Consider the following 26,657-nt stretch of genomic DNA (forward strand, 5'->3'; position numbering starts at 1 on the left):
CGTGCGGAAAGACCTGAAGCCCGTGGGAAGGCCCAAGGCTGGAGCCGTGCGTGGGGGACTGTCTGCCGTGGGAGGGAGCCCGGGCTGGAGCAGGGGCAGAGGGTGAGGAGTCCTCCCCCTGGGGAGGAAGGAGCGGCAGGGACAGCGTGGGATGGACTGACCCCAGCCCCCATTCCCCGTCCCCCTGACCCGCTCGGGGGGAGAAGGTAGAGAAGGAGAGAAATTGAGCCTGGGAGGAAGGGAGGGGTGGGGGGAAGGTGTTTTTTAAGATTTGGCTTTATTTCTCATTATCTTACTCTGATTTGATTGGCAATAAATTAAACTAATTTCCCCCAGTCAAGTCTGTTTTGCCCACGACAGTAATTGCTGAGTGATCTCTCCCTGTCCTTATCTCGACTCACAAGCCCTTCACTGTATTTTCTCTCCCCTGTCTAGCTGGGGAGGGAGAGCAATGGGGTGGCTTGGTGGGCACCTGGCATCCAGCCAGGGTCAACCCACCACAAGTATTAACCTTTATACCTAATACAACAAAAAATACATTACAAAAGGCATGAAATCCATATGAATTTCTAATTTCCAATCAACTGTATTTATTTAGTAAATATATGTTTACTTTTGCCTTTGGTGTACACAGATGATGAAAATGACTTTTGAAATTTCCTGTCAGTTACAGTTTAAGCAATCTCCTCCATGTTACAGGAATGTGGTTTGCGCCTAATTTGTTTTAAGCAGGAGCTAAATTTCTATAACCTTTGCAGTTCTGTTAATGCTTTTTCCTAATCAGGAATCTTAATGAATTTCTCTTTCTACCACTAAATTACATGGATCTGCATTTAATTATGAGAGCACTTACTAAATGAAATAGAGTGTAAATGAACTCCCATTTAACCTTAACACTGCTTGAAAACCATAGATGTCAAAGATGAATAATAAGTGTTCAAAGCTTCAACCTCCTTCCTCCAGAACTGCTAAAGTCACTCTATTAAGAAGAAACACAATGAAACACTGTTAGGATTTGGAAGACTATGCAACTGTGACCAAATTATGACTTGTTCTTCTCTAAGAGGTACATCATTGACCATGTAACCTATCAAAATTTAAAATATGTAGGCAATTAAAAAGTATGAAGTCGCAGAGTTTTCAGATCACTTGAGGAAGACCTTGTTGAAGGATAATGTTATCTTGTTCCAAAATATGCCATGAAAATGGTAGCCTGGACATTACATGTTAATCAGAAAGCTCTCTAATAACAGAGTAATACAGAATTTTTAAGAAGTGATTTCCCTAAGCTGACTTAACTTACAGAGGTTTTCCTTAGTACATGTATATTTTCCCTTTTTCTTGCCTTCGCAGTAAATATAGTAACACACCAGAACTTAAGCATTCCAAAGTACCTCAGATAAGACAGAATGAAACAGCACAGGACTTCATCCAGGCGTTCAATTCATTTGATTTGTTTTATGCTCTGTAGGATAATTATTTAACTCTGTATCACTTTCTTATTGCAATTTACAGATGTTCCTGTCTTTCAAAAGAAAAAAAAAAAAAAGAAAACAGACAAACAGACACTCCTGGCATTTCACACAAAGAAAAAGCCAAATCAAGTTGAATGGAACGTTATAGTTACTGTCAAATTCCAAAATCAATAACATTACAAAGAAAAACTTCCCGAAACACATAAACCCCAAAAGTTTTCAGTACAATAAACCTGTTGTTTTTCTTGATTAGAATTTATCTATATAAATAACATTCCATAAAAAACTAATTCAATATAAACAAATGTATCACGACATGTTTCCTTCAAACTCTGTTCCCTTCTAAATGAAATAGCATTCTGCGATTTGCAGCATGGGGAGAGCGGGGACTAGGAAGGACTTTGTGTTGTGCCCAGAATACTAACAAGCTGCAACTTCTCACACTAAGGAAAAAAACCCAACAAAAACAAATGAGGAGGTAAAGACCCCCCTTTCTCAACCATCACTTGCTGGCAAGAATCTTACCTACAATATATAGTCACTTTAAAAGTGTTATTTGAATGTTACTTGGAAAGAGTAATAAATACATTACTGAAAGATTTCTGAGGTGGACAGATCTTTTTTTTTCCCCTTGAAATGCTTCAGCTGCAATGTTCAGTCAGCTGTCAATTATCAGCTGCCAATTATTGTTAAAAGTATAAGCTATCTTGGTTACAGAAGCAGTGTAGGTATGTTTTTAAAGCAACATTACATGTATATAAAGCCTTGAGTGATTGTTCACTTGGGGATGTTTACATTCTACCCTCATCTGCATCACTGACCTTCTGTTTCTCAATTAAATCCTGTATGCCTATTCTTAAAACCTTTAGTAACGTGTTGTTATTATCCATGCTTTTTGCTTTATAAAGCCACTCCCTTACTACCTTTGAAAATTAAGACTAGTTAGTCTCCCAGAAAATATGGTCACTCAACCTTTCGCCCAAAAGAGAGTCACAATTATAAGATGATGTATATATCATCTTGGTCAATGTATACAACACGTGCTTTACCTATTGGTAAGTTATATCAATTTTATTTTTTTAATTTACCCTAAACATCCAGAGTAAAAACAATTTTGCATCACATTAGGAAAGATCCCAAGAATAATTATTTATTGTGAAATTTAGCAATTCAGATTTACACTACAGGATCGTATCAGCTGCCAATGCTCAGCATAAATCTTTTTAATACGGATTACACATGTCTATCAATGGCAGAACAGAATATTAAACCCTTTATGCATAATGCATTTTTTTTCCAAATATTGATGATGTATGAGTCTGCTTTTGAAAACAATTACTTTTGTCTATTCACTTGCTCCTCTTGAAACATGAGGACCAGTTGAATTCAGTGGGACTAAGAAGAGGGGCAAGAATTCATGCAATTGGGCCACTGGCTTCTACCTTCTAAATACCAAGAACTATTTCACTGGTGTTCCATAAAATATTGCAGGGCTGAACACAGAGTCTTCCAATTCAGTCTCCTCCAGGAATTTCAGGAACTAAAACGTGAAGAAATAAAATTCCCTATGTATTCTGGAGAAGTCTGACATGAACAAAAACAAGAAGCTCCTCACTGCAACTATCTAAGAAAAATGTAAAACAAGCTGTTCATTAACAGATCACTGGTTTCATTCAATTAAAAAAAGGTATTAAAATATTCAGTGAATATTTTTTCATGCACTTTTTTCAGCTTAAAAATCTTCTTTGCAACAAGGAGAGATGAATTCAGATATAGGTAGTACAGGACCTTAATGGAAGCACAGCTTGTGGGATCACATATTTACTTCAGAATCTACCCTTACATGAAAAAAATGAAAAATGGGCATTAAGAAATAGTCTCAACCATTGCAAAGTGTGCGGTCAGTCAAGGCGAGTCCAGAAAAGCCAAGAGCTGCTAAGGAGCTAAAACTCTCTGCTGGGACTTGCACTGATATTGGCCAAAGTCAGCAACTAGGACATGATGAAGAAATGTCAGTAGATGCGAATGAGGGTGGGGTACTCGAAAGAGTCCTTACAGAGGGGGAAGGAAGAGGGGTTGATGAGGAAGCCTGGAGTTCAGGAAGGGGGTTGCGAAGATCCCTTTAAAAAGAATTCGGGAACCACTGCTGTAGAAGGCAATTAAAAAAGTGACAGGCGTACACCTGCATGAGTTTGCCACGAACCTGAAAGAAACAGACTGCCTCATTCATTTCTGAGAGTAAAGCCTTGCCTGAGCAGACCAGCAGATATTTACTGGTCATTGTCAAAGATCAATGATTTCTCCATTAGCCCACACATGTTGTTTCAAGAGTGAAGGAACCTGAGAAGGGAGAGGGAGACATCTCTCCATCCACAGGTTTTAAACATTTGAGAAAAACATCAGGGAGTTTGGGGGGATTTTTTTTTTTTTTTTGTGAAGTGATCCCGTATACTCCTGAAAGCCACAGCAACTGAACTAATGGTGACACCTATCTAGCTCTTCTTGTGAAGATGACATATTAGTCAAACTCTTCACAGACAGCATAAAATAGAAATGTCCAAATATTTATATTCATCTCATTAAACTGTATGAAGTTTATCTCTGATTTATCCATTCAAATTACTGTGCGGCTGGAAATTCTGGGCAGCAGCTGTCTTCTCACTCACAACTCAATTTCTGCTCGTAATTTTAACTCTGAAAGCAAGTAAGATAAAACCTCCGGCTAATGACCAGTGAGATGATTTGTCAAGGGCTGTGAGTATCCACTACTTTTTTTTTTTTTTTCAATACCAATGATTTCTAGGCAAACATATTGCTCAGAAACACATGCAATTTTAGAAGAGACTATTTTGTGAAGCATGGGTGTTTTACTTAAATTCATTTCTGCTTTCTTTCCATCCACTTAAGAAAAACTATAACTCATAAAATTTGATACATTCAGATCTGTTATTGAGCCACTGGCTAACACAGAATTCAGTCTTACTTTAAAGGTGAGCACAATAGGAGAGCCTTCAGAAAAAAATACTCTGATGACTCCAGCCACTTGTTTTAAATCTCTGAGATACTCTTTGTTCCTAATTTCTGCTTCTTCTCCTGTCAGATCAGGTGCCAGTAAGCCATTCTTTTTGTTCATTACAGCTTCTGTATCACTTTGGATTAGAGCTTGCAGACTTGGATTAAGCCTATTCTTAGTGCTTCTAAATAAAACCTGTGTATTTGATTTTCATTTTGTCAGGAGCAGTACTGTAGCAGGATTTCAGATGACATCCCTACTATTTCCTACAACAAACCTGGCACTAAGACCTCTTAACAGAAATAACTTGAAAACTAACACAGCTGTTAAAACAAAATGTCAGTGCATTTCATGAATCTCAGAAATTACAAATGGCAAATAGATACCCAAGATGAAAGCCTGTATGAAACAGCATCAAAATGCTATTTCCACCACCTTTCCTAAGTTATATGAAAGCATAGATGCAACAGTCAACTCTTACTTACTGCAGATATATGTATGAGGATTCTCTCCGTCTGCAATAAAGATTGTCAAAAAGTTGACAAACCTTTTACACCTAGCACACATGAACTAAGCTCCGACTCACAATTGTAACAGAAATCTCTGAGGCTCAACTCTTGCACCAGTATCATCCACCACAAAACTTAACAAATTTATTTTCTTCTGTTCTTATAGCCAGGCATCTATCGCGCTGCTGCAGCCTGCTCCTAGGATCAGGTGTGAGTCTTTACAGCCCTGTCTGACCTGGTTCCTTGTAGTCCTCTCTTAAGTAAAGGTTATCTTATACCAGCCAGCAGTCTCCCTCAAGCACAAATATATCTTAACATGCAGGATCAAAAAATACACTTGCTCAGTTTTTCATTCTTTTAATAACAAAAATCCTAAAATCTCAAAAGCAATGTTTTAAAGTGTTTATCTTATAAAATAAAATCTGTGTTAGGCAAATAGTATTTCCAAAAAGTAAAAGAAAGTCTGAAAAAACAAATAGGCTCCCTAACAACAAAATAATAAAAAGTACTAACGATGGCATCAAGCACTTTGAGCTGCATACAGCAGCTCAGTTGTAATACATTTTACACAGTTGAGTTAAAGGTTACTGCTGGGTTGTACAGTTTTACACAGAAACCACCTTGTATGTTCCATCTGAGGTGTGGCAGCTATTTGTGAATTAAGAAGCACCATTCTAAGCAGTGTCCTTTGCTGTATTTATGAGCTTTCTGTGTATAGAAATACATGTAAGGCAATCTTCTCATTTTTACTGTCTACCCGGTAGTCTCTCTCTGAATAGCATGCTCTTTGGGCACTCACTGCTATCCTCTCATGCCAAGATCTCTGTGCATTTGGCCATGCATGGTAAGACCTCTTCTTGATTCATCTCAAAGATTTTGCCAGCATTTTGCCTTACTTTTTCTGCCTAAGGATTTGAAATGCACCATCATTTCACTCACGATTGTTTCTGTCCCAGCCTAGTCCTGTTATTATTTCTTTAAATCAAACTCCTTCACACACACCGGCTGCAAGCGTATCCATGCTCTTCCTTCCTGTTAGTCTCCATTTCGTTGTTATATTGGTAAATAATTCAGCCAGTGTCAAGTTTACGACTGGTTTAATTAGTTATTTTGCTCTGCCCAGGAAGCCGAATTTTCTATGTGTCAACATCTTAATCCCTATTAGGGAATGAAGAAGAGGGTGATGTCACTCAGGAAGCTAAGTGCTGATATCAATCAGTCCTGTGACCTAATTACAGACCCATTAAAATTGACACAGAATACAGAACATAGAGAGATGCTCTATGTATTGCACATATTTCCTTCCTGGTTTTCCCCTTTTCCCCTCAAGTTAATTGTGTGCTATCTATAGATGCTGGGACTTATCTCAAGAGCAGGGACTGATCAGCTTCAGCATTCAAAAATTGATCTATTAAAAATAAGCAGAAAAAATTCCACTGAGTATGGGCCAGATCTGTACCCTGTAATTTTAGAGTATTTGGAAGAAATGAAGCTAGTCTATATTCCTGTTCAGACAACCTTACAGGTTAATTTAAGCACTGTTTTGTTTGACCTTGACTGTTTTTTAAAATTAAACCCTGTTAAGAGTTACTGTTCTTACAGTTAAACACTGTAAGAAACAGAAATACGAATTAGTTTCTCGCTTAAGAGATGTTCTTTCTTAATCTGTGTTTTGAAAGAGTTACACTGCACTGTTTAGCTGTTTCATAAAGATTCTGCATAAAAAAAACATAACTGGAAGAAGCAGGAATCAAAAATCACAAGGATAATCAAATATTTGCTGGGAAAAGTAATTCGTATTGCTAGCAAACCCACAGAATTAACAGAACACAGAAATAATAATTTTGGGTAAAAACTGACACGTGCATTTGTGAGTCCTAGTTTTCAAGGGCTGTTAGTGAAATGTTTTAAGCTGTGCTCCCATATGTTCTGAAAGAAAAAAAAAAAAAAAAAAAAAAAAAAAGATGTATGTGTAGTTTTGTTCACTTCCTGGAATTTCACTGGAGAGGGTAAAAACAGTAACCATTTGGAATTATACAGACCCAGGGAAAACCGGCCACAGAAGTCTGTCTTTCAATGTCTTTTTGGATCTGTTAAGTTTTAAATAAATTCTTATAAACAAAATCAAACACCGTGGAAATACAAACAGCAAGTTAGGAGGCGCTGGAAATAGCCAATTGTAATCAAACTCCTGTATACAAAATGACTGATTAGGTCACACCTATTGCATGCTTTGCATGCAAGAAACAAACTCACCTTTCACTCTGAAGCTGCTTCAAAGGGTATGGCTTCTGCAGCAGAGCTGACGTGGCAGCCAGTGCACCATGCCCAAGTGCCAGGACCCTGGTTCACCTCCCCCTGCCCTCAGGAGCTGCCCCATCCTCGGTGCAGTGGGACTGTGCCTGCTGGGAAGGGCACAGCACAGCCCCACTGGCCTGTGGGCACCTGATGCCCCGCTGCCCCGGTATGCGGATACGCCTGCCCTGCACAGGCAGGTTGGCAGCCTGGCCATTTTGATTAGAAATCTTAAGTCACTTCCTTCACCTGAAGTGATAAAGACAATTAATTCTTCCCTTTCTTCCTGATTCCTGATGCTGTTACATTTCACATACACCCCTCAGCTGTAGTTCCACTACTTTAGTCCTAGTGTAGAAGGTATGTGCCACTGCATTCCTGTAGGAAAGCAATCTGATGAGTATCCAATGATTTTCTTTACAACCCCAAAAGGGATCACACAGGCTACGTGAAGCTGAGATTCATTTAGCGAAAGACATACATAATACCAAGGTTTTGTACTTTTGAACAAGAATGGTTGCACAAAAGAAAACTACAGACAGGTTTCAACTAAACCAGCTTCTAGTCCAGAGTCATCACAATAATGACTGGCTTTTTCTTCTTAAGTTTTTATCTTACGTTTAGAAGTTTACCTTGAAATCCTCCTAGCATATTTGGATTAAATGGTTGAATATCTACTATTTTCATGATTTCCAAGAACAGTTGTGTATTGTGGTCATTATGCAATCAAACTAATAAAAATTTCTGACCCACATAATCAATCTGAAATGGTCCCAAAATAATTTTTCTTTTTTGAAGATATACAGGGTCATAAATTTCTGATCAACTGCTTCTGCCCTTTATATCATTAACTTAAGTGTAATCAAATCCTCTTAAAGCTGAGCAAAATGTCAATCTATTTATACAGATTTTTAAGCCATAAATGTGAATTTGTGAAATATTTTTTCAATATTATTTCAGTTTTTAAAATTACTCTCAGAGCAGAAACCCTTGAAAAGCTCAGAATACGTAATTTTCCTATATTCATAATTTAAGTTGGCTGTTTTTGTAAGCTTCAATCAACTTCCTGCTTTAAAATATTTTTCAATTTAATTTGACAAAACACTCAAAACATTCTGCAATGTTTCTGAATTTTCATGGAAGTAAAATACCCTTTATTCTCGAGGTACTAAGGGAGGCTAAAATCCAATGTTGACAGAGTCCATTTCTTAAGGCAATTCATTTTTCAGTTTATATCTTGAAAAGTGAGGCTGGCATCCCACACCATTGAATCTCAATTCTGCATTTCAACCTTGCAAAAAGGGTGAGAGTTTCCTTAGCCCCATCATAAATAGATATCTGTGATAAGGTAGCTCTGAAAATTCCATTTGCATTTATGAAGTCGGGTTTTCACATAAACATACAGAAGGTTATCAAAATTTAGGGTGCTCCATGTATAAACTATTTTCATATATTAATTTTTATAAGACATACATCAAAAGAATGCACTATGCATTTGGTACTATAGCAAAATGGTACATACGCTTTATGTGTGTATAACCACATATAAAGACAATATATGCACAGGAACAGCGGGAACTTCACTCTAAATCAGAGAAGCAATATTAAATCACTGGGTTTTCTACTTTTTTCTGTTCTCCACAAACTCTGCTCTAACAGTTGTCAGGAGGTCAAAAATCATCACCTAAAGAAGTGCCTAAGCGCTCAGAGAGTCTCTGAGCTGTACATTTCAGAGAATACCTTAAGTTCTCCGAGCGCCTGGAACAGACACGTGTAAGTTGGAGTATGATGCATGGAGTAAACTAATGCAGATACATAAATTACATATAAAAGTTTTGCACAACATCTGGTAACCAACAGTAACATATACTTCAGGATAATTAGGAAAAAAGAATGGTTTAAATGCATTTGCAGCTTTCCATTTATTTATTTCATTAAGGTTTACGAAATCAGTAAGGCAGGCTTTTCCAAAGACATCAGCATGAACTTCTTTAGTAGTTGTACTGTTTGCTAAAGAAAGCCTATATCACCAGGAGGAGATAGAGGAGATACTAAAGTACAACTTCAGATAACTATAAAATATTTTTTTAAAGTCTAATGTGAAGACTCTGAGGAAGAAGATGTACATATATACACACACACACAGAGGAAGAACAATTCTTGACTACAAAAGTTATCTCCCCCTTACTCTGATTATTATATAACATAAAGGCTCTCACATGGGGAAGTCAAGTCCTCTCCGCCACCAAGGGCTATGTTTACCATGGGAACTACCATTACCAAATAACTTGAAGTCACCTGGGTCACCATAACACCATTCTGTAAAGTGTTAGAAATGTTGAACTGCAGATTAAATACTGCACTCAAAATCAATTTGAAGTCATGCAGTAACCTGGTCGTCACATAACCCTACAAAATGACAGAAAGACTAAACTGAACAAGATTAAACAATCTGACAGATCAAATGAGAAAGGGCAGACATGTTTTGCTTCTTTTGTTTTTTTCCCATAATATACTACATTCTGCCTGGTGTTTTAAAATTATGTCTCCACAACTGAGAGAAAGTGCAGATTTTATAAAGGCTTAAAAAAATATACAGTAACAAAAGCTGCAGGGGAACTTCACAAATACATACGAAGCTAAAGCATACTGATTAAATATTATTAAATATTTTACTTTGTGTCTTGCTTCAGCAGACCCAGTAAAATGAGATCCTTTTTTCTTTAAACTTTTTTTCCTAATGGGTGAATATAAAAATATTGCCTTACCATGCTTCTGAAAGCTACATGTATTTAACACTGATACTATGAGCTTCTATCCTTAGACTACAAATCAAATACAATCTGCGAGACAAATTGTGCCTTGAGGAACAAGTATGTATCTCAATGGGAATCATGAAAAGGCAATGGAGATTCCTCATTTATCAGAAAGCATTGTTCCCAAATGCCACTGGCACATACGTAGAGCCTCATCAAAAGTTCAACAACAGTTTTAAATTCCTTTTTTCCAATATAAAATTTAGGTATGCTGTCAGATAAGAGAATAATAGGCTAAATGTGAAAATATATTTGCTGATTTCTCTCTTGTCATTTATTACAGTACTTTAAATACTGCTTCTCCAAGGAAACAAGATTGACACTAAAAGAGAAAAAAACTATTTGTGGTTACAAATGCTAGGAGGCAAAAAAGGTGCTTTGAATGTATTCATTGTGGATAATATTATACAAAGATAGTTTACAGAACTCAACTTCTCAACCCCAAAGGCTGCAAACCTGTTATTAAACATCTTAAGCAAAGGAAAACAAAAGAATCCAAGGTCAACGGTCTTGGGCAGGTTGGCAGTTTCTAAAGAAAGCTGAAATAAATATAGCCTTTGAAAGAGGAGGAAACAAAAGGGGTTTGGATTTTTTTTAAAGCAGAAAATATACTTTAAGACAAAATGTATGTATTGCACTATAGGCTTGCATTACTTAACAAGGCATAAAACTTCTACATGGTCTTTCTATCAAGTCAAATGAACAAAATTGCACAGATCTGATGGGAATGTAGAAAAGAACACAGTCTATGCTGCTGAGATGCACCTCCTGCAAAAAGAAGGGAGCTTCAGGTGATGTTTGAAGTAATCAAAGATAGCTGACCATTACAGTTGTGAGAAAATGCCTCCTGTATGAGAAAAAAAAAAAAACAAACTTGTTCTTTGAAAGTCAATATATTGAAGGAAAGAGAAAACCAGGGTTGGAAGAAGTTCCAGAAAAATTAATCTAAACACAAATATTTCCCAAGTGTAATGGAAATAATGTTTTCTGGGCCACAGCATTTTTGACTGTATGAAGACAGTAATTCGCTCTGTTAAAGCTCCTGAACATGCTAAATGATACCTAGACCTAAAATCAAATTAGCATCAACTCTATTTACCTAGTACCCCAGAAGCTTTGCTGGTACATTTACAGAAGTGGAATCCAACTTACTGAGTTCAAACAATTTTCGTAACTGAGAAACAGTGTTAAATAGGCTATTTTTAAACCTGTGGAAAGGCAGAGATGAATTTCCTTAGTGTATCCTCCATTACTCAGTCTACCTACTGATGGCTTTCTATTGTCTCCCCTACTGAGATATTCGTAATTTATTTCTATATCACGTTTTTCTTTACATATAGCTGACAGAAATATTTCTTGTACCTATTTAAAACATAGCAATCTATACTGCATACAAAATGGAAAGTGTTTACAGCTTTTTCCAACACAGTCTTACTTGGAAATTTTTCACAGTAACTATGGCACATGAAGAAAGCTGTAACTGTGAAGTCAGAAAGAACATAGAACCTCTGGGGTTTTTAGCTTTGCATCTAGCTATATCTAATTTTCTAGACAGAAAGACAGTGCCACATAAAAGAGAAGCAAATTTATAACTAATTCCCCATGCTTATCAAAAAAGAGAGAAAAAAAGTGTATTTTGGAAATTCCTTTCAAATAGAGCTACATCTGAAGATGTGAAAAAGTGACTAATGTTCAAAACCACTCACCACTACTCTTACCCATAGCAGCAAGATTAATAAAAAATTAACAGCATTTCCAAAACAAACATACCTCAAAGACATCGGTGTTTTAATTCTTCTGAAGAATTACTACCTCAGCTGCCTTTTTGTCTTCCGGTCTTGAATTTGTTGTGTAGCCTAGGAAAAATAAATCTCAGCTTACTTTCAAACTGAAGGCATAAGGCTAGATCCAAGGAAAAAACCCTTAATAGCATTGCAGTTAATTCCTCTGTAATCCTACCTCATTATCTTAAGCAAATAAATCTCTGAAAAGGATTGCCTTATTAAAAGCGAATTAGAAAACTGAATGTCATCTGTGCAGGGAGACATTCTCTTAAAATGCAGTCAGCAAGGAAGCTCATAAATAGGGCACTACATAAAAATGTTCCTATCAGGCAATCCTTAGCAGATTTTCAACAGATGTGTATGTAACTATGATTTCACAAATTCCTAAAATAAAATGTGTCGACATCATTTAACACGAACTTTCAAGAGCCTAAAAAATGTACTCATTTAGATTCTACAGAAAGAACAATATTATAAAAATATGTAAAATGTAGCAAGAGTGGCTATTGAATTGTCATACCTCCCACTCTTGCATATCTTCATAATGTTTGATTTAATTTAAAAGAACTTAGAAAAAACAATTAAAATTAAGGTTATTATGTTTTGATTTTATTTGTATAACCATGTAAAATTCAGGAGACATAGGCCCCAGGTGCATCTTAACACTCATTACACATTTTTAGAAGTGCACGTGGCATGGATAAGCAGTGAAGAAGTAGTGAATGCTGCAAAGAGAAATCAGAGACAAACAACTGCAATCACTATCATTGTTAGGACACTGTACGTTTTCTCAGAAAATATTTACCAGTTGTAAGCATTTTTTGATACATTAGTTAGAAATAGAAAACATGGGTAACCAGATCGTTGGAAAAAGTAAAAAAAAAAAATAATAAAAAAAATCGATGCTATTGTAACAAAGATTTTTTTTATTAAGAAGTGACAACTTTATTATTGACTTAAAAGAAAATAACAGATGCCTGTAGAAACAAATGCCCTTTGCATTTTTAGCTTGATTAGTATTGAACTTCTCAGCTTCACTTTAAAATACTCTTCTTATCTTAATCATCCTGTGAGTTATTCCTTACTTCAAATTTACTTTGTATATATGTACCAACACAATCAAGTTATTTTAAAAGAAAACAACAGAACACACCTTGCTTGAAAGGTATGCAAGGATAACAAAACAAAGTGAACCCAGCTCTGGAAGAGGATCCCGTCATATAAAACCTTAATACAATGTGGAAAAAATAATGAAGACGGTATTCAAATGAAAGTAATAGAAGGCAGCCAAAGCCAAAACAGAAATGCAAAACAACTAAAGAGGGCTCATCAGACCTCTGTTCATACCCACAAGCCAGCAACGTAGCACGTCAGAAAGGAGCCAGGAAACTAATTTCTGACAATAGCTGGTTCCAAGTCCTTTACTTTAGTATTTCTCAAAAAAAAAAAAAAAAAAAGTATATAAGCGCGCGCACACACACATGAGTTTGACCACATGAAAGCCAAAGCATGCTACTAAAAACCTAAAACCAGGCATCCAGCATTCACAGTAAGATGCAAGAAGTGGCATATATTACATTATCATGGAAGATTCTTTAAGAGCCAGGAGACTGTATTTCAGGTTCTCAAAATTAAAATAATCACACTGCTACCAAATCTTGACTTATAAACATCTGTAAGTCAAAGTGGCCATGACTTGTGGGGTTGTATTACTTTTTCTAATGGTAATATAATGGAGTCTCATACAATTTTTCATATTGCTCCTTTTGATAACAATTTTTGAGATTTGCAAGGTTCAAGCTGAACCAATGTCTCTTCATCCATATTTTCACCCGAGTGCTGTAACATGTTCATGGTACATTAAAAATGAGATAATGGAGGGACAGTGATAAAAATAACTCTTGATTGAATCAATGTTTAGGTGAAAAGGGGCAACAAAACAGACTCTTTCTTTCATACCGACATCTTTCTTACTTAGATATATTAAGTAAGAAGAAGTCTTTGAACATGTTTATGGAACAAGAGCACACACTTAAAAGTTGTTTGTAGTCTTCTCACACAAATCATTACACCTTTGTATTGCTAGATTAGGTGGAGTATTTAATCAGATTTATTGATTTTATGACGTTTGCTGAGACTTGAGAAAATGCCCAATTCTTTCAGACTGCTAATTTTTTTTTTTTGTTTCTTGTTCTCCTGACTTTGGTTGGTTGGGGTTTGGGTTTTTTCTGTTTTGGTATTTTAAAGGCTCCTACCAAATTGGCATCTCTGCTGTTCACAGCTCTGAAATCTGATGTTTTCTTCTCTACTGTGCTTTAAGATCCACAATTTCAGTACTGTATGTATCTGCATTTGTCAAACATTTTAAGAAATATATAAAGTATTTCTTCTTAATGACAGCAGATTGAAAGAAACCCATAGACTTAGTCTAGTCCCTCTAGACATCTGAAGGTCCGTATTTACTATTAGAACGGCTTTGCTCTTGCAAACTGACAGTCTGAGGTTTTCTTCCTCCAGTCATTTTATTCGTGTAGTGCACAATTGTGTGCAAGGTTGTAAAGACTCACTGATCAATTTGTACTTTAATATTCAGAAAACTTGAATTTTGGTGGCATCTGGAGCCCTAGCTTTTTTCAAGGGAAATCCCTGCTACAAAACCCGTACTAAGAAAAAGGATTAAAAAAACCCAAACCAAAACCAATAACAAAGCAGTTTATTCATGAAACACAGAACTGGGTCAGTTATGTTGTGTTATGAAGTATGGACACATGTAAGTTCAACTCTTGTCCTGGTGGTAGTGACTGTATTCTTGGAAATCATAATCAGCAGGTTTCAGGAAAAACATTAAAAAAAACCAAAACCAACCAACCAAAAAAAAAAAAAAAAAAAACCCAAAAAACTTTCCTGACAGGTTTTCCACTGTCTTGTGCCATGTGAAATGCCAAGTTATAGTAGTGTTTCTAACTTAGGAGCTATGAATAAAGACAGGCTGATGAAATTCATAATGAATTTATCTCTACAAAATGAAAAAAAAACCAAACCAAAACAAAAACACAAACCAGAAGATAACAAAGTTAATCAGACTATGGGAGTACAAGTACTTCTTTATTATTTTGATATTGTGAGTACTTACTAGTGTCACTAGTTACTAGTGTCATCCACTTTTTCATTAAAGCTCAGTTTGTTTAAAACAACGTGAATGAGGACTATGAACTACTATTCATGTTCGTGTCACAGTACCCAGACAAATAGGATTTCCCCAAGCTAACAACAGGTAGGAAAGAGAAGACAGCTTTAAAACCTAGATTTTTCTCTTGGTTTTCCCAAAGACAGCAATACTAATTTTTTTACGTCTAACTTCTCAGCACATCTTTACCTACAGAAAAAATAAATTTGCAGACAACAGTGACAATGACTCAAGTCTTCAGCTTACAGCTGAAGTCTTCAGCTATGGCTTACCCATAATCTAAAATCAATTACTTGGTCTCAAACAATTCAAGCCACAATTAGAAATAATTCACATTCTGGAGACAAGGAAATAAATAATTTTGCTCCTAAATACTTGATTTGCAACAACCTGACAAAGGAAAGAGAAAAAGAGCTTATGTACCAACACAGAGGAACTGCATTTGTATAGGTGGAACTAGCATCACTTAATCATCTATATAACAAAGAAAAAAATAATGCATCTTAAAACCAAAAAAAGTCTGGTGTCAAAAGAGAAGACAAAATAATAAAACGGAATGAAAATCCTCTCAAGACCCTGTTGATCAAAGCTATGTGCCAACCAAGGCAAGGACAAGTAGAATAATTGGGCACACTTACTCAGCCTAAATGAATTGATGGGATTATCTCCCAAACTATAACCTATGTTCAAAACACTAGCCTCATAGATCTGTAGAGGTTTTTAAGCTGGCTGAAGTGGTGTGAAGAAAACAATGGCTGACCATATATGCTCTTTTTCATAGTTGCCCAGTTTCTGCACCATTATTTTTCCTTTACATTTCTTAAATAGATAGACTTCTAGGTGAATTGTTTATTAATTTTTTATTAATGCCAGAGAGAGCAAAGTTTTTAATATTAAAATGTTCCATGTGAAAATGAGGTTCAAGATGCCTCATATCCATATTTTTTCGTGCTAACAGCATCATTTTTCTTCCTTTTTTTTTTTTCCATTGTAAGTTGTTCTTTGTTAAACGCAGAGCTGAACTAGACAAAAGGTAGTATGACGCCACTTAAAATCCTTCAATTTCTAAAGTTCAGGGATGCTGCAATTGATTCTTTCCTTTTCTGTTTCTACTTAGAACAAAGGGTATCCTGATGTTGTTCATAGAACAACTTGGGTTTTTTAGAAGAACTTAAAGAATATTTCGATTTGCACTCTAGAAATCTATTTTCAGCAAACTTAATGAATACTTTCTTACACCCATATGCACTGTGAGGCACCAGGCACCTTGAGATCCCAAACAGTAATGTTTTCAAGACCTAACTTTGCTTGTCACTTTTCAGCTGATAGTTTCCATTAAATTCCCATTATAATGAGACTGTGATTTGAGGATAACCATTAAAACATTTCTAGGGTAAAAACTGCAAAATTTTAAATTAGACTTTACTTCACTAATTTACTTGACAATAACAAAAGTAATGAACACAGTTATAGAACAGAACTGAATAGACTGTTTCAGTTAGAAGGGACCTGCAATGATCATCTAGTCCAACTGCCTGAGCAATTCAGGGCTGACCAAAAGCTAAAGCGTGTTGTTGAGGGCATTATCCAAATGTCTCCTGAAGACTGACAGGCTTGGGGCATTGACCACTTCTCTAGGAAGCCTGTTCCAGTGTCTGACCACCCTCTCGGTAAAGAAATGTTTCCTAATGTCAAGAACCTTCACTGACGCAGTTTTGAACCATTCCCACATGTTCTACCACTGGGTCCCAGGGAGAAGAGCTCAGCACCTCCCTCTCCCCTTCCCCTCCTCAGGAAGCTGTAGAGAGCAATGAGGTGGCCCCTCAGCCTCCTTTTCTCCAAACTAGACAAACCCAAAGTCCTCAGCTGCCCCTCACAGGACATTCCTTCCAGCCCTTTCACCTGCTTTGTTGCCCTCCTCTGCATGCATTGAAGGACCTTCACATCCTTCCTAAATTGTGAGGCCCAGAACTGCACACAGTACTCAAGGTGAGGCCACGACAATGCTGAATACAGCAGGATAACCCCCTCTTTTGACCTAGGAACACATTTGCAATTATTTCTTACACTTCTAGTTCCACAGAGCATAAGTATAAAGTGTAGCTGTATTTGATACCTATCTTTCCTGAGCAAAAGGCCTGCAAGTTAAATAATCCATGATGCTTTTTTTTTTTTTCTTCCCTTTTTCACCCCTCTTATTTTAGATTGTATAATTAAGGACATTTTCTGTATAGGGCAAATCCCTCTTGCCTATCATTTGATCTTTATAAGGTCTTAACATCTGTATGGGCATGGAAGTCTCTAAGATGGAGAACTGCCATTACTCCTATTTCTTCACTGAAAATGAATACAGCATTCAGGATTTTTACCTGTACCTATTAATGAATCCTTAAACATTTAGCACAATTTTTCTTCACTGTGAAAAGCAAATCAAGCAAAGTAGTACTCCTGTTTCACCAATTCTAGTATTTCTACTCACTTCTGAACAGGCATCCTTAAAAGTTTTTTCTCATATACCTGCTTCTGTAAAGATCCATAGAAATACACAGAAAAGTATTAAAATTAACTATACCACTACACAAATTAAGCTTTAAGTATATGAGGTCAGGGCCAAAATGTTGGTGAATGTAAATGCCACTATACCACTGAAGTTTATCCATGATTCAAAGGAGTACAAGATGTTCTTGAAAACCATGTATATGGCTGTACAAGAGAAAAGCAATCTGGAAGTTAAGTGGACCAAGAGGGTAAAAACATTTTGAACAGAAATCAAATCTAAGAAAGTATTAAAAATGTTATTTATGCTCTACAGGCTCACATACTTAACACATCACTCTTGTTTCATAGAAATTTGTTAAGGAAGTGCTATGCTTTTTCCAGAATGTTCTACTTAACATGAATTAGATCTGCTAGAACCCAGCTCTTTTGTTGCCAAACACATAGCCTTGCTTTCTTCCAATTTCTGATATACTTTTAAAATAAGATCTGAATTATTAGGAACCACTGTATCAGCAGGCAACCTTCCCTGAGTAAAGAGCAATGCAGGTATTCACTGACAGAAGAACAAAGCCTAGCCAGAATTCTGCCTCAAATTTGGGCCATAGTTCTGTCTCTGCTACCACTCCTACTTGGGGAGAGGGAAGCTGTATTGATTTCTCTGTTTTGTTCCCATATGCAGGCTCAAATTTCTATTCAGAGGTAGGAAAAGGAGAAAGGAACTGGAGGGTGAAGGAAGGAAATGTGAATAAATCTTTAATAAAACAGCGATTAAACACAACTGTTACACTGATTTTTTCTTCTCAACAAAAGCAGGCAAAACTTGACAGAAGTCTTAGAAACTTACGCTTTAAAGTGCTTAATAATTTTAGTGTTTATAGATGAATTCTAAACAGTGAATTAAATGTTATCTCTAGTTTTACAGATATCTATATTTTACTTTAAAAATCATTTAAATTGTTTATGATTTCAAGACCAGAATGAAGTATGCTAAATCCCATTACCACTAAAATGCTTTGCTTAAAAGAAATTCCATAGCCTTAGTCCATACTATCAAAACAATTTCTAATGGCCTATACAAACATCCCTTGGGAATGAAAAACTGGAAGCATAATGTGGGCACAGGCAACTGTCTTCAGGTATCTGTAATGATGACACAATTTACTAGAACAGTCCTAAAGTCATTTGCACTAGTACTTACTCATGTCTGTACATTAGAAAACAACATTTAGAGATCACATTAGAATTCCATTGGAAAAAGTGATGCTTCACTTACTAAAGCATTACATCTAATTTACTAGGAAGCCATAATAAATTAGTTAGCTAAATCTCTGGCTGAAACAGATCATAGCTGTGTCTTGCCAATTAACCTTTCAATGCACAAACCCCCAAATGGTTTCTAGTGATTTTGTTTCCAACTCATTGTAAAGTGTTCTCATTCATGCAGTACAACTCAACCACTGATCTCAATTGATTAAAAAAAAGTTCTTCATGAAAAGAGATAGAAAAGAGAAAAATGAAAATATATTTTTAGATTTTATACAGAAATTAATTTCTATTACTTATTCTTATCTAATTAACTAAAGTAGGAGTTCCCAGTTAAAAAAAAAAATACTGTTGGTGGGAGGGGACAATCAAAGTATTAGCAATACAAACAGTTGAATAAATTGGAAGATTACTGGAATGCTTCATTTAAATTTACACCTTCTATATATTATATACAAACACACATATACAGGTAACTACTATATATTTTTAAATACCTTATGTGTTTAATGACAAAGTCAGAAAAAAGTAAGAACATTCAATACTCCTATGATCAGAACATTGCACATCTTCCCAAAACAAAATTTGATCAAATTCAGTGTAGCATTTCTGACAGAAATATATTCTGTTGTTAAAATTCCAGATGAGTCTAACCGTGACTTACTCTCAATTCAGACAACAGCCTCAGACTTGCAGCTGCAGTGACATTTTAATTTATATTACCAAAAGGACAAAAACTAAATGTCTAGCACCAAGAGAAAAACAGACGTACTAAAAAGCAAATATGGAAGAAAAAGGAATATCGTTGTATTAAGCAGAAACGGGACAAAACAGAAAGCAGAGGAACAGCTTTAGATTCACCACAGCAGTATCATAAATTTTTTTCAGAGAATGATAGTGAAAGCAAAAATGGTGTGAGCTTATTTTCCCATCAAACAATCAAGACTGATAGCAGATAGCTCCCCTTGGATATATAGAAGTAAAGGCTCCGATTTCCTTCAGACTGCTTCAAGTCTGACGATGCTCTTCACATAAAAACAGACATCCCAAGACAAAGGAAGCAAACAATATTTTTAAGCCACCACTTAGAAGATAATTTCTGAGCTCACAGAAGGTCTCACAGCATATTCTAAATTGCACACTGACATACAATCTTTTCTTTGTAATCAGGCCTCAGTCTGTTCAGTGAGGTTACAAAACAATTTTCTATCTCCCACAAATTGACTCTATGTTGAAAACAATCTGTGACTTGAGGGAGAGAGAGAGAAGGACTTGAGACGACCGAAGGTTTTATTGAGTGTACAGCGGTGACTGCAGTTGTCTGTGTATCAGAGCAGCCGGCTCGTCTGACTTAGGAGCAAAAAGGAAGAGAAGGGGACACAGCAGTGCCTGCAGTAGGAGAACACCAGAGAAATGCTTTGTTTTCCTTAGCAGAGTTTTAGCTGTGACTACAATGCTCTTTAAATTCCAAAAATACCGTATGTATAAATACAAAGAAGAAATGAAAATACTTCTCTGTCAACTGGAACACAATTTTGAGGTGAGAGAACTCACCGATTAATAGGCTGATAAAACACTGCTGGGCGATCGTGAGCATGCTGTTTAGGCAGATTTTGCTTCAGTTTTCTAACATAACAATTCTTTTTTCTTTGCTTTTTAGTCCCTCTCTTTGGCTCACGACTGGGTCAGACAATTGCTGGGGCCTGTGCAGGGTGATACTAAAGAACTACCCTTGGGGATTCAGCGTACCATGATCAGAAATATTTTACAAATGAAGGGTAACTGTCTCTTGTGACAGATAAAAGGACTGTATTCAAGGCTTCAATGATTATTAAGTCAAACCTGAATGCTTAATACAATTGAAGGAGAACATTATTTGTAATCAATCCAATATATTAAAACACTTTTTTTTTCTTCTTTAAAATAAAAGCTCAACCAGAAAAGATTTGTGACTAGAAAGCAATACAGTACTACTGTCAACTGCTTCCCATTCAAGAAACTGCAAGCCTGAAGTGGTACAGTGTTCCATTAGGGACACCACATAATGTCTAAAAATGGAAGAAAGTGAACCTGAACTAGTAAGATTTTTGTATTATATAGTAAGCATGCCATCCCGCCTACATTGGGAAGTGCTCTTGTTTTATTTGGAAGAAATTAAAGTGGAAGACAGAGAAAATTCCTTTGAGAAAGGACAAATTCACTTGCTTCACTCGTTCTGTTTGGAATTTTCTTTCTCTTCTTTATAGCAAAGGAGTTGCACACTATTCAGAATACCTAAAAGATCTGATTTGGGATTTCTGAAGTTTAGAAATGTCTCCTTCAATAAACCTGGAACACATCACTTAGTAAAGAAAACAGACCTGGGAAAAAAAATATTTCTCCATTTTTCCCTAATATTATACGACAGATGTACACTCTTGTTATTTCTCCAGCTGACCAAGGAAATGAAAAGAAGAGACTCTACCTCTTCTAGCCTACCTTTTCTCTTTTCAGTTTGGTACAGTATACATCAGTCTGCGGACACAAAGTCAGTCTTCATTCGGACTTGCTTTTCAAGAAAATCACAGTAATTGTCAGGGAAGCATTCTCAGTACCACTATGAAGGTTTTAGAGCAGACTAAGGAAGGTGAGAAGCAATATTTAAATTTTAGGAGGATACTAGTTTTATACCAAAAGAAAAAAAAAGTGCCCATATACCTAAAACATTAAAACAAAGTTATTAAAATCATCACAAACAACAAAAACCACACCACTAAATTAGATTTTTTTTTTTTTTTGAGAAAATCTTATTCCTCTTTAAATTTAAGACAGTTTTGGTTTTACTCTTGGAAAAACACTCCATTATTCTATGCCAGATGAATCCAGTCTGTATCTGTGACCAACGGAATCTTCCGTGTGTTTCTTTCTCACGGATAAGCTTTACCCGTTAGCCGTGCATCCTTTTATCTGTTGGCTTTATATTGGTTGGTATCTGTCTATACACACACTTCTTTGTATTGATCTGTTTATTTTGGTTGTCCAAATCTGTTGTGCAGGGTACACAATTCAGCTGTAACAACAGGCCTAATGCACCCAGGACACCACCAGCCTTCTTTGTGTTTCACTTCGTGTCTACCAGGAACCCCAGCTCCTTTTCTGCCAAGCTGCTTTCCAGCTGGGTGGCCCCCAGCATATACTGGTGCCTAGATTTGTTCCTCCCCAGGTGCAGGACTTTACGTTTCCCCTTGTTGAACTTTATGGGGTTCCTGGCAGCCCATTTCTCCAGCCTGTCCAGATCCCCTGGATGGGCAGTATGACCCTCTGGCCTGTCAGCCTCTCCTTCCAGTTGTGTGTCATCTGCAAAGTGGCTCAGGGTACACTCCATCCCATCATCCAGATCATTAATGAAGATGTTACGCAGGACTGGACACAGTGTTGACCACTGGGGTACACTGTTAGTTACTGGCCTCCAATTAGCCTTCATGTCACTAACCACCATGCTCTGGGCCCAGCCATTCAGCCAGTTTCAGTCTACCTCACTATCTGTTCACCCAATCCACACTTTATCAACTTCTCTATGAGGATCTTAAGGGAGACAGCATCAAAAGCCTTGCTGAAGCCTAGGTAGCCTTGCTGATGTCCACTGCTCTGTTCTCATCTATAAAGACAGTTATTTCATCACAGAAGTTTATCAAGTTGGTCAAACATGACTTCCCATCAGGGCCCACAGACTTACGTATGTCCAGTTTGCTTAAGTATTCCCTAACCTGATCCCCTTCCACCATGGGTACACCTATCCCTGCCCCAGTCTTTCCCCTGTCTTCAGGGTCAGAGATTCCTGAAGACTGGTCTCGCCAGTAAAGACTAAGAACGTCAGCCTTTTCCATGTCCTATGTCACCAGGTCCTCTGCCTCATTCAGCACTGCACTCACATTTTCCCTAGTCTTCCTTTTGTCACCTATATACATATAGAAACCCTTCTTGTTGTCTGTTGACATCCTTGGCCAGATTCAATTCCATTTGGGCTTTGTCCCTCCTAACAGCATCTCTGCAGGCTCAAACAGTGCCTCTTTATTCCTCCCAGATCACCTGTCCTTGCTTCCACCTTCTGTATGTTTCCTTTCTGTGTTTGAGTTTGTCCAGGAACTCCTTGTTCATCCATGCAGTGCTCCTGGTATTCTTGCCTGACATTCTGCTCGTAGGGATGGACTGACAGCAATAAAATATAAAACTGTAACAGTTTTTATCAAATGGTTTTCTCAGCAGCGCAACCATGAGAGACAAATTCATGAATCTATGCATACAAGGAGCTGCATTTAATAACATTTAAGTAAAACCTACAGGAAATCAACATAGGCAAGAAGGTAGACTCTACACTGATAGTACTGTTCTCATTTTATTCTAAAGTCACTGTCAGAGAAAAACCAGTGTAGCTGCTAAACAGATTAGGGGAATATAATGAATCTGTGAAATGGTGTTGAAGTACTGCCTCTTCCATTTTCCAAAAGCCTTTATTATGGTATTTCTGTGAGTCACTTATTTCTGAGGAGTGTTAAAAAAAGATCTCTCCAAGGACTGGTAAGCTTCAACATGTTAAGCTTCAACAACTGCTGTACCACCCTTCTGCCCAAACAGCTAAGAGCTTTCAGAGAGTGCATCCAGGAGAAAACTTTTGCTCTGTACTAGTAATTCACCTTTGCTTAAGTGCCTAACTTATTGCTTTTCAGACTGCAGGTAGTTAGTTCAATTCCCAATGAAGTAAGGCTTTATGTGCATTCAGGAAGTACTTAAACTAAAGCAACTGATTTAATGCTGCTGTCTGGATCATTAGTGTGCTAGCAGGGGACTCCCAAATCACTAGTTTAAGAACTGCTACTCAGTCGTTAAGGAATTTTTCAAAGTGCTGCACCAGCACTCAGGGAACTTCAAAATATAAAGGACTTGTTCTGTACCCAGCTAGTTACTGACACGTCTCAATTATGTTTTACACGATGTTTTACACCGTGTTGATGTTTTTTATTTTTTCACACATTTTGCAAAAGTGCAAGAACTGCACAACGTGAGGAAGAAGTAAAACATCAAGTCTTCAGCATTCATTAAGTGCTGTAATTGCAACAATTGCAGTTACCTGCATTGTTCTGTTGTGAGCCGATTATGTGACCACTCCTGCGGGATATGCAATATTACAGTAGAAGTAATTAGCACCTCTCTCAGCCAGACTACTAAGTTCATTTTGTGAAGGACAAAGTACACTACAAGAGCGGCACAGAATACAGCCAGTGACTGTCCTCTAGCAGAGAGCATTTTTTCCATTTAAAGATTTCCTTTCTTGGTGCCCATGTGAAATCACACAAGAAACATAAGTAAGCCAAATAAGCTTTTATCTGTGTAAACACATCCACACACATTTTGTACCATGTACTCCCACACTTACATAGTCAGCATCTTGATAATTTTGAATGAAACTGTTGTGCTCTTGGTGTAAGAAGAAAACTTATTCATTTAGGTAGGTAGCATGGGTTTAGCAGCCAATTTTACTAAAAATCGTATATAAAATGAAAAGTATAAAAAGTTGGGAAAAAGCATGGCAAAAAAAAGATATCATAACTACCACCTGCTGCACTGGACAGACTCTCTCCCCCATTTTAAAAAGTGATGGCTTGAAACGAATGTTTAAATTAATACTTAGGTTAGTTAAGTGACTTACATATTCTCTTACTAGTTCCAAATTTATCTGCCTTTGCTCACATCCAAAATTCCACTTTTGCATAGTCTCCAAAAAAATCTTTGTGCACCCTGGAAGTTGGTCCTGCCTTCTCTGAAATAAGAGCACAGAAGTTCCACTCACAATAATTCCAAATAATTTTGCCAGTATGATGACTGTAAAGAGATAACATATTTGTTTTTCCCTTTCAGTTAGCAGTCTGAGTTGTCCTAAGAGATGGCTGCTTAGAACAGTTCCTGTCTTTCTCCTCCTGTGCTCCTGGAATACCACCGGCTGATAGGAACGGAAGTTAGGTTAGGTATTAAGCACAACTTTCTTGCTGAAGTACTTCCTCATTTTCTATGGAAGAATACAGAAATTATAGGCTGAGAGGTTGCTACTGTTTTCCTCTTTCATTTTTCATAATGAAGTAAGAACTTATCAGGGAAGAATACAGCAATACAGAGTAATTTTCACCCGCAGGGGAAAGGGCATGCTTTTCATCTTAAGGACTGAAAAGGCAGGCAACAACATATGAAAAATGGTAAGATACTGGAAATCTCCCTCTCCCCCCAAGAACCTGAAAGGGAACAAAAAAATAAAATTGCAAATATGTAGCAAGTGTAAACAAAATATATGAAATCTCAGTAAAATATTGTGCACCTGTTAAAAAAGACAAAACTCTAGATTAATTCTGGTTTTACTAAGGATGTAGATCTCCCAGGCTACATTTCAGTACCTCCTGTTTGTGGGTTAACTCTTCCCTTCACATACTAAGCACAATAAAGACTTGTTACAGTCAGTAGCAGCTGAGCAAGTTCTCACTGGTATTGAAGCAATAGAAAATTTCTGTACAAATCATAGCCAAAAATAAATTAGAGCAAATTTATCAGGTTCTTCTAATAATTTACTTCCTTGTCATTCCAGCTCCTACATTTTTTAATGTGTTTATCTTTGTAAGGCACTTTTTTAATATAATCATGTGAAGTATCTAAATCTAACACATAACATTATTAGCATTGGCACATTCAAAGGGTTTTGAAAATAGAATCTGATAAGGGTTATGTTTACACACACAACACACTTTCTGTCTCCATGAAGTATCTTAACAGATTGCGGGTGGATTAACCTGCCAAAATATAGACCTCTAAAATGTCTTCATCAGCTAGTCATTTAGTCTCTCTTTAGGGTCAGTGGAGGGGAACAGTTCTCTGCGCAACTCATCCTAATCTAGACGCCTGTAACAGGTCAGACAAGTTACTTACTTCTTTCTATCAATTACAAAGCTATGACCAGCCTCACCAGCAAGTATGATTTTTAGGTAAATATTCTGGTCCTCACACTAGATCCTGGAGACCTTTTTAATATGTGAAGCTTAAGTTCAAGCTCTGCGTCCCAGGAACTTCAGAAAAACGTTCCACCTACAGCTCTGGTATCCTGTATTGCCTCACAACAGATTAAAAGTTTCCAGAACTGAATAGCTCTAACATGTTCTCTCACATGTGCTTTACTGCAACTGAAGTCAGGCTTGGAAGGCAACCATGTGTAGGCAAATTACTCCACTAATATCACATACCTTGCTCTGCCTCTAAATTACACAAATTCTTAGAGGTTTTCAGGAATGCTGATCGCCCCCCTTTAATCTCTCTCTAGCATTATGTTCCGTTATCTACTTTTTTGTGATATCCAAAGTACAACTAAAACAATGCAAAACATCTCATTCTAAAAATCCTGCACACATACTTAGAAAGTCTTTCAGAAGAATATGTGGCTCATCAGTCCATTATTTTAGATGCGCATACAAATCTGCTAAGGCAAGCCAATTCTACAGGCACAGGCCTGTTTTCTTAAAAAAATTACATGGTGTGCCCAATGAAAGCACAGTAGGCTTTCTGATATCTGTACATTACCAGTTATCACTAAAAACACAGTATGAGCAAGTTGTTCCACAAACAGAGAAAAATATCTAAATATTTCTTCCTGCAGATTTGTGTTTGCTCCTATTTTTATGACGATGACATCAGCTCCCAAACATCCCTTTCACACCCCTACTAAACAAAAGATTGCACACGCTGTGCCTGCAGCTATTTGCGCACTGAAAGGATAGCTAGAACGCATATGATGACTGGCTGA

The sequence above is a fragment of the Egretta garzetta genome, unplaced genomic scaffold (assembly GCF_000687185.1).
Source record: "Egretta garzetta isolate BGI_Z169 unplaced genomic scaffold, ASM68718v1 scaffold109, whole genome shotgun sequence".
NCBI lineage: Eukaryota > Metazoa > Chordata > Aves > Pelecaniformes > Ardeidae > Egretta > Egretta garzetta.